Here is a 9,725-nt window from a genome sequence, read left to right on the forward strand (position 1 = left end):
GGCTGAGCCTGAGGAAAACCCTCGATAACATCTCCGAACAGCCCAGAAGGGCTCTAGTCCCCCGGCCTCCACTTTGGCTGAAGGATCACGGCTCCCCGAAAACCCCTCCATCTACACGTCCGCCTCAGGACCCACTGAGCCGGGGAACACCCCCAAATTCTTCTCCCGGCTCCCCCATCCTGGCCTCAGCACCCCCAGGTTCCCCTACATGGACCCCACTCTCTCCACCTCCATGTCTGTGGCCTCTCCCACCCTACAAAACCCGCCCTGGTCGCTACACCTGGCCCAGGTGAGCCGGGTCCTCTGTAGGTCTGCCCAGCTCACCCCACCGCCCCCGAGCGTGTTGTCTGCACCCTCACTAGGTAGGGCCCACACCTGCCTCCCCAGGGCAGGGATGGCTGATGCCACCCACAGGGCCTCATACAGGGCAGGGCCCGGCTGCCCAAAGGGACATGCCTCTAAGGCCAGCCCTGGCACATGGGGCTTCTGGCAGAGGGCCCTCCACCTGCCCTTCCCATTCCAGGTATGTTACAACAATGATCGATCAACCTATCATGCGAGGGGCTGCTATCGGCATAAAAATAATGAATAAGCACTATCTTTTGTTTCGAATCTGCAGCAGAAATATCCAAGGTTGGCATACGATGGTAACCTGTTCCAAAGCACGGCCAGCCCCTTCCCAGGGCTGTTTGGCTTATAAAGAGCTTTTAAATTTTTTTGTGTGAGGAAGATTGCTGCTAACATCTGTGCCAACCTTCCCCTATCTTATGTGGGATGCCGCCACAGCATGGCTTGACAAACAGTCCATAGGTCCCCGCCCGGGATCCGAACCTGTGAACCCTGGGCCGCTGGAGCAGAGCGCACAAACTTAACCACTGTGCTACTGGGTCAGCCCCTATAAGAGCTTTACTATAACCACAAGTGTCGGGGAGCACAGAACAGACAAAACCAGAGTCCAACCGCCTGGGTGGGGGGGATGGGGGTAAAGGCTGGGGAGCAGCTGGAGGAACCTTCTGGAACACTAGAAGTTCTACTCTTGACTGGCTAACATGGTGAGCTACGGGACATTCATCAAGCCGCTCCCCGGAGGTTTGTGCATGTCATCGGCTGCAGAACAAAGGCCACCACCCCTCGTCCCCAGCTTCCCCGTCCCGGCCCAGTCAGGCAGGTCAACGCACTGCTCCCCACACTGGCCCCCCCGCCCAAGCCTGCCCTCCTCCACCCACACGCTCGTCTGGGACCCTCGGTCAGGCCCCCGCTCCCAACGCAGCCCAGGGCTCACCCTGCTCCTCCCAGCCCAGTCACTTCCATTTCTGCCGCTGACCAGCCCCATCCAAGCCTCTCTAATCCTGACACACTCACTCACACGGGCACATGCACACATGCTCACATGCATGCACACACACAGCCCTCTAGGAAGGCGGACATTAACCCCGTGGCCCAGGCCAGTTTCCCAAGCAGGGAGCACATTTCAAAGGTCAGGGAAGCAAGGAGCACAGGAAAGGTCCGGGGGCAGGTCTGGGGGCGGAGCAGGAAAGAGGAGACCAGTTGCAAACGATAAAAAGAGCACGAGGGGCTCATTCCAGAAACTTCAGAGCAAAGAAACACAGGACACGGGCCTCTCGGTCTTCACTGAACGGGGGCTGGGGTGGGGTCCCCGCTGTCCCCCTGCATGGGGGGCTGTGGCCCGGGGGCAGGCGGGAGGACACTCTGGCCTCCTGTGCCAAGGACAGGACGGGACCTCTGTTCCAGAAGAGCCTGGGCTCGGCCGCTCCGGCACATCCTGGGACCTGACACAGGCCCACCACACCCCAGCCAGAGGGACCCCTGGGTAGCAGTTGGGGCAGCCCCTTGCCCCCAAAGGCCACTTGGAATGTCCTGACCCTGGCCCAAGTGGCCTGCGCCCCTTCCAGGAGTGGCTGTGTGGCCCTAGATCCACCCAGCAGAGGGTCACCCCAGCCCAGGACACCTCCAGAGATGACCATCAGATGGTCATCCAGCCCCCAGCCCGACACCCCCACCGACAGCAGACCCCAGGGGGCCGGACAGAGGCTGGCCCTAGCATCTGCTTATCTCAGGCCCCCGAGGAGGCAGGGGCCGTCTTAGCGATTTTTTTCAGCAGATGAAGAAGCTGGGCTTTTTCTTCCACAACCTCCCCGCGTGCCACACGTCACCCCACAGACTCCTGACTGAAACTATTTGAGGGGGGAAAAGTCCAAAAAGCAACCCACAAGCAGCTCCAAGAATGTAAAAGCAGACAAACGTCACCAGATCCCCTGACGAGAATAACCACCACCCAGAGGTGACAACTGTGAAGCAGCCACACATACTAAAGCCAGGGGGACAGCGAAGAATAGTGCTGGTGATGTCACCTGTCACTTTGGGCACAGCCCACCTCACACAGCAGTAATCACCCTCTCTTCTCGATCTGGAAAGGTCCCTAGGTAGAGGCGAGACACAGCCGATGCTTAATCACCATTTTAAAGCTCTGAGAAGTCCCGCAGGGAGGAAATCTAGTTTGCCTCCCAGATCCCGGGATTGTCCACATGTATCTGATCATAGAACATTTTTTAGTTTTGACCAGGGAAAATAATTTGGAAAACCCCCACCTGGAGGCAAAGCGAAATGGAAAACACATAGTAAAACTGAGTAAGATACATCTGCAAAGGCACCACAGATCCGGGAAGGTTGGCGATCTGCAGCTTGGCCCCCCAGCGGCCTCCTCCCCACCTCCAAGGACAAGAAGACTAATGTCCACAGAGGCTGGGGGCCTCCACAGACCAGAAGCTGCCTCAGTGTCCCACTCTCCCCACGCCAGGCAGCAGCTGTGAGGGGCCACCTCCTGGCCACAGCCGGTGGCCGTCAGCCTCGATGAAGGGGCTTTCCCCATCTGGTCACTGGGACATCGTCTGCAACAAATCACCCCACATACAAATGACCCAAGGGTGCGCAGGACCTTGGTCCGTGCCAATGAAAACCTGCCACCCCACCCACACAGCGCACGGCCAGAATGACCCCAACCAACCAGGAGCCCCAGGCGGAGGGCTCACCTGCAGCCCTAGAAGCCTACGGAGCCCCCAGTGCAGGTTCCCAGGTGCTGGCCGGCGTCTGGTCCACACTCCAGTGAGGGGAGGGAATGGCCCACACTGGAGCCAGTTCCCAGAGACAAATCGTCTTTTCCCAAACCGAGTCCCTCAGTGGAGCCCATTAGTGGTGGGAGTCGGGGTCTAGTTACGAACGCTGCACAGCAGAGGTTTTCCTGTGAGGGAAAGTGCTTTCCCCTGGAAGCGACTTCCCTACTAATTATGTTTTAATTGGGTGAATATATACATTTCAGCACAGTGGCTGTGCAGGTGCTGCTGGAGCCGGAAGCAGAGGCCCAAGGGCCTGAGAGGGAAGGAAACGGGTGGCCAGGGCTCACCAATGGCCACTCTGTCTCTCCCGTGCTCTCCCTCTCTCTGACACACATGCACGCATGTACTCGCCCCGCAAGCCCTAATTTAGCAACTGTGGAATGTCACCAACTCCACAATACCTAGCACAAGTTTTTAGGGAATACGACATGTGATTTATGTCTGCGAATGTGCGTTTTCACTAATTAGAAGGTTTAGGGCAGTGCAGGGAAAAAATATGTATTTCAGAGTCCCGGTTTGACTTGCCAGAAACCAGCCCGTTGCTAACATTCTTATTTTCGACAAAATATAGCATTCTGATTACATACCATCCCAGTTCAATGGCTCCCAGCCTGCCAGGCTCCTGGAAGCGGCCCAAGACCACGGCAGAGATGGAGAGAAACGGTCCTGGGATGGAGACTGACCTGGGGGTCCCGGGGGGCTGACTCTGCCGGTCCATTCTGGGAGAAGGCGAGCCAGCAGCTTTGACCCAAAGTCCCGAGGCCCCATTGGAACAGACCCCAGGTGGCCGCTCAGGTCGGTATCGGAGTCGGGACCACACAAGAGACCGCCCCTCCCCAGGCCTCAGTTGCCACATATGTCAAACGAGGAGACAGGCCTGGGCCAGGACTCACCATGATGCTTATTTAAATGCACTGGGGGCCCTTCAGCTGATTTCCTCTATGGACAAAAGAAAACTTTTATAATTCAAATAGCAATTAAGAGGTAGACACTGGAGCCTCAGTCCTCAGGGTCTCCCAGCCTCAGTTTCCTCACATCTATAACGGGAGAAGTGATGGCCCTGGCCCCCAGAGCGGTGGGAAGGAATAAAGGAGTCAATCAATGAATGTCTGAGAACCTGTCTAGTACACTGTAAGCGTGCAATAAATGTTAGCTATTTTTGCCCATTAAGTCTAGACATTTGTATCTCGGGCGTTCTAAGGCAGGACAAATTGATCAAGAAATAAAGATTTTCATTAAATGCACACCCCAAATAAAGCGGCCCCATAAAGGTGGTTCTTAATGGAGACCAGCATCAAAACCACACTAACGGCAAGCCTATATGGGTCTCTGGCTGTCCTTGGAAATCAACCAAGGAGGCACTTCTAAGGGTATTGTGTGTGTGTGCACATGTGTGGCTCACAGCTTCCCCAAGGAGAACACAGCACTCCATCTCAAGGAAAGCAGGACCTGAGCCCCCGCTGGACTCTGGTGATGCCCGCCTGGATCGACCTGGTCCTCAACCCACTCTGCATCTGCACTGTCTCCTGGAGACCTGCCCTTCGGGTGGGGACCAGTATTTGACGCCAGGGAGACACAAAGAGGAGGAAAGGGACCAGATCAACTCCAGGGAACAGACAGGACCAAGTCCCAGAGTCCATCAACACAACACAGATACGAGAATCTAGCACCAGGCCACAGCAAACCCAAGGACCCAGAGCAGAGGCGCAGATGGCGGTGCCTCCAAGCCACAACCCTGCAAATCACCACCATGAGCAAGCAGAGCACCAAACCCCCGGCTGGCAGCCAGGGTCTCTAACTGGGCTGGCACAGACGGGCCATTTCCACCGAGGCGGGAGAAGGTGGGATGGTCCCAGCCCTCCCCCCAGGCCCGCTGGCGAGGACACCGGCGTTTTCCCAGTGTGGTTACAGGCATCTCATTGTTCTGCCCCGCAGAAAGGAAACTGGAGAACTGAGCTCAGAATGCATTTTGGAATTGGCAGAAAAGAGCATCTGGGAAAGGAAACACATTTCAGAAACAAACATACCTTTGTACCAGCTTTTATTTTCTTTAAGTGTTACAAAAAAATAACCATCATAAAGAAGTGCCAAATTGATTATCACTCTACAAAATCTCCTTTTTACGGGGCAAAACGGGCAGGCTCTGCTTTCAAATGATCCACTGTTCCTGGAAAAAACTGGCCACCTGGGTGTCGAGGCCCGGAGGCTGCCCTCAGGAGCCGAACAACAAAGTTGGGTTGGGACACCTCCAGCCCACTGAGCGAGCTGGACAGACGAAAACCACGGGGTGAAAGAAAAAAACGATCGTTGCTGTGGCTTGCTTTTAACCTCTTGCCTCCCTGTCCCTGCGGAAGCATCTCAGCGTGCTGACATTCTCTGAGGAGCTGACATTTTTTGATTCCATATATTTATGTGGGTTTGGGGGCTGCCTCTAAGGTTGAGCGCTGAGGACCAGCTCCAGTTATCTTGGAAACCAAGCTAAGCGTCGGGTCTGGAGGGTCCTAACTCTGCAGGGTCCTAGGTGAGCTCTTCCAGGGGGCGGAGACTCTGCACACAGGTACATAAAGATGAAAGAGAATTCACCAGAGACCTGGAGAGGGGTCGGCCCCCATCTCCCTGTCTCCCTGCGCCTGGTGAGACGCCCGTTTCTCCATGCTGGACTACCTTTCCTGGGTCGTGGCGTGTGTGAGCTGCTCCTCGTACCTGGCATCAGTCCTCACAGGAGGTGGGACCACGTCACCTCTTTTTACAGACGAGGAGACTGAGGCACAAGGGGTCCCAGGTAACCTGCCCCGAGTCACACCCTGCAAATCAGTGACAGGGGAGATCGAATACACTGGTTCTTTCCACACAACCTGATATTCAGTCATTTTGCCTCATGAGCCAGTGGAATGATCTCTGTGCAGGAGCGTCAGATGCGGGAGCAGCATCCACACGGTGGACGCGCCGCCCCCCCCCCCAAGAGGCATGCCAGAGACAGTCCCCACACACAGGAGCAAGCCCGACCCCTCAGCCTCTGTCTGGGTCCCCTCAGGACCGTGACCTCCCCCAACCAGACCACACCCCCGGGTCCTGTGTTCCGGGACAACCCCTCCGTCCTCAGGAAGAGGAAGTGGAACAGAGATGCACGCTGCAGCCTGACGCTCCACACTGCTCCTGCTCAGCAGAGACAGCAGTTCCCAGAAAGCAGAATGGGCTGCGCTGGAGGTCAACAGCCCTCTGTTCGTCTCTGGGGCGCCCACCCCAGAGGCCCCCACCTGCCAGGGTGGGCAGAGAAGATCACCATCCCTGCGTGACACTGAGCCAGGCCTGGGTTCTCCTTAGACTCAGTGTCCGTATCTGTAGTATGGGGGCACTAAAGCCACACAGCACCCCAGGAGCGTGACTCCACACTCTCCTGGGGACCCCCTCGCAGGGACCACGTGAGCTTTCCGGGTGCCTCAGGGGCTCTAAGCGTGGAGCTACCTTCTCCTACGTGATGGGGCCTAAGGCCCCTGTCGCACAGTGAGCCCCGAGTTCCAGGGTGCAAGGAGGGAGCACCTGCCCCCAAGAGGTCACTCTGCAAACCCACGGCCTACTCTGAGCCTCACCAGGGTCCACGGAGATGCGCCCCCAGGGCTGGCTTGAAGGTGGAAGGATAACCCTCCAGGCAGCAGGAGGCAAACGCTGCAGGGAGAGGGAGAGACTGACCCCGAGGGAGCCGGGTCGGTGCAGGCACGGGAGGGAAGAGGCGCTCACCCTTCGTGGCCCTCACCTCCGGTCCGGTTACCCCTGGCCTCCTGTCAGAGCATGCCATCCCAGTGCTCATCCTGTCCCCGGGGGCCTAGATCTGTGCTGGGCACATGGCAGCAAATCAGCACAATCTGCGAGAGGCATAAATTACTCCCGGGCTAGAGGCAACAACAGGAAGTCCGCAAAGCCAGGAGCCTGCCCAGGCCAAGGAGGGGCCGGGCGGGGCCGCGGGCTGGCGGCCGAGGGCAGGTGCAGGGGAAGCTGGGGTGCAGGGCTGCGGGGGGCTGCTCTCATGAGGCAGGCGCAGAAGAGAGCGAGGGGGGCTCCCCCGCGTTAGAGACCCAGTCTCGCCCGTGGACGGGGCAGCAGCATTTCTCCCTAATTCTGGAGCACCTCCTGGGTGCAGAGCCCGGTCAGCAGTAGCTGGGGAAGCCACATGGAGCAGGGACCTTGGTCTGAGGGGGGAACAAGGGGACAGGAGGGGGCTGCTAGCCAGCGTGGGGCAAGGAGCCTGCCGGAGAGGAGGCCCCGGCCCCTTGAGTCAGCCAGGCTGGCCCGTTAGCAGGCTGTCAGGAGCAAGGCAACAGGGCACAGAGAAAGCAAGGTCCCTAACAACTGCCTCTGAGCAGGGAGAGGCGGGGGTGCGCTAGCAACACCTACAAAGGGGCAGGTGGCCTCCAGACGAGGGAAGGAAGCAGAGACGCCCCCCACCCCCAGCCACACCTCTGACCAAGCAGAGGTCCGAGGAGGGGCGCTGCCCTCAGACCCCTGCACCTGCTCCCCAGTGCCCAGGGCTCCCAGAGCCCGGTTTTGAAAAGGACGCAGGCTTTACCTGAACAAGGAAGCCAATTTGGTGCCAGAGTTCCATCCGGCAACGAATGCAACTCGACACCCCACCTTCTAATTGGTGATGGACTGAGCAGTCCAGGCTGGGACGGTTTCTGCCAAGCCACCTCTCAGCTGGAGTTGAACCCGGTTCCAGAATGCCCTGAGGGCTCTCTCCCTGGAGAATAACAATTATGATTGCCATAATAATCCTAATAGCTAATAATTATCGAGTGCTCACCAGGAGCCGGCCCCATGCTAAGAGCGTTCCAGCCCTGCCTCACTGCATCCTCAGGTGTGTCTATGTGGGGGCACTGTGACCAACCCCCGACAGGTGAGGAAACTGAGGCCCGGAGGAACAAACTGGCTTGCCCAAGGCCTCAGAGCTGAGAGTGCAGCCAGGAATGTGAGCCAAGCTGGAACAGGTGGGACGGGGCCTGCATACGCCCCAGGATTCCAGGCCTGGGAGGCTGGGCCAGAGGCCCCCACGACCCCCAGGCTGGCTGCTGGGATTCCTCCGGAAGCCCCCTCAGCTGTTCACGGCAAACCTGGGGGGGCCAGCAGGGAAGGGGGCGGGGGGCTCAGCGTGTCCTCGGTCCAGGGGAGCCCGAGGCAGCAGCTCCACTGAGGCCGGCACTGGGTGTGGCTGCTGGAGGGAAGCACACACCGTGCCATGTGCGCCATGGTGGGGGGCCTTCCAGAGCGTCCACCCCAAGACCAAGCTGGCCTGAGGCACCACAGGCAGGCCAGAACGGAACGAGGCCGGAACGAGGCCCGCCTGTCCTCCTCACACCTATAAAGAGCAGGAGGGGGACACTTTAACCAAATGCATCTCCTGTCACTCGAGGCCCTCCCAGATCACGGATCGGAAGGCATCCCCAACATCACAGGTCAGAAGGTATCCCCAACTCAGCATCCCCATCAGCATCACCAGCCGGCTCTGCTGACACAGGCCAGGGAAGCTTGGAAAAACCTCGAACCTGTCAGTTTCCCCATCGAAGACACAACATGCCCTGAGACCCCAGCCACGCAGGAGAGACCCGAAACCTTTACTGTGGTAAGATCAGATGAGTGATGAACCGCCTGGAGAGCGTGGAAAACTCTCGCCACACAGGCTCGCGGTCCGGCAGTTCCCTAACACGACCCTGGAGGCACGGGGGCGCCGCCCCAGGAGTCAGGGGTGGCGCACGTGGTGGGGTGGGGTCCCACCCAAAGCCCAGCACCCACCTCGCGGCCAGACCCGCTTAGATCCAGGAGCACATGCCGCTTCAGCCTCCCAGTTAGCTCTCCCCAGCCCAAGGTCACAGCCCAAGGGGCCACCAGGTACACCAGCTCCGAGAGGCGCTTTCAATGCTGAAAAGCCAAATGGAAACTACCCAGCAAGAAAGGAAAGCCCGCCCGCAGCTGCTTCTGCCGGTTTACAGATCTGACGAGCGCCATCGTGCACGTCTGGGATAGAAAAGCAGAAAAGGTTATTCCTTAACAAACAGACTTTCCTTGAAAGGATAAAACCCTCTAAAACTGAGGGAAGGTGTTTTAAAAACTAGAACCGGTAGCCAAGAGGATGGAAAGTGTTCTTTGTTCTGCTGTTTCGTCTTGAGTGACTCTCCATACGTCCCCAACCGTACAAAGCAGAGCGAGCGCTGCTCAAGCGCCTTCTAGAAGAAGCAGGGGCAGTAACTGAAAATATGAGAATCCGCGCTGGGCTGTTCCACCAGCTCAGCTGCACGTGGTCTGGGGGACACAGGCAGAGACCACCCCAAGCAGCGGATGGGCCCACGCTGGGCACACCCCATCTCTGAGCCTCCCCCGTGGACACAGCGCTCTGGACCCAGCCCAGCAGGTTGGGAGCCCCGGTAAAGGGTGACACGAGACAGGGCCGCTCTCTTCACAGACATTAGGCCAGCTGGTCATCTGCTCTGCAGGGAGAGGCAATGCTCTGGCCACAGCCTGCACCAAGATGACCAGGCCCATGTTCCTCTCCAGGCGAGGGGTGGACAACATGGGTCCCCTGCACTGCGGCGTGCTCCCTGG

Source organism: Equus quagga, chromosome 17 (genome assembly GCF_021613505.1).
Source record: "Equus quagga isolate Etosha38 chromosome 17, UCLA_HA_Equagga_1.0, whole genome shotgun sequence".
Taxonomy (NCBI): domain Eukaryota; kingdom Metazoa; phylum Chordata; class Mammalia; order Perissodactyla; family Equidae; genus Equus; species Equus quagga.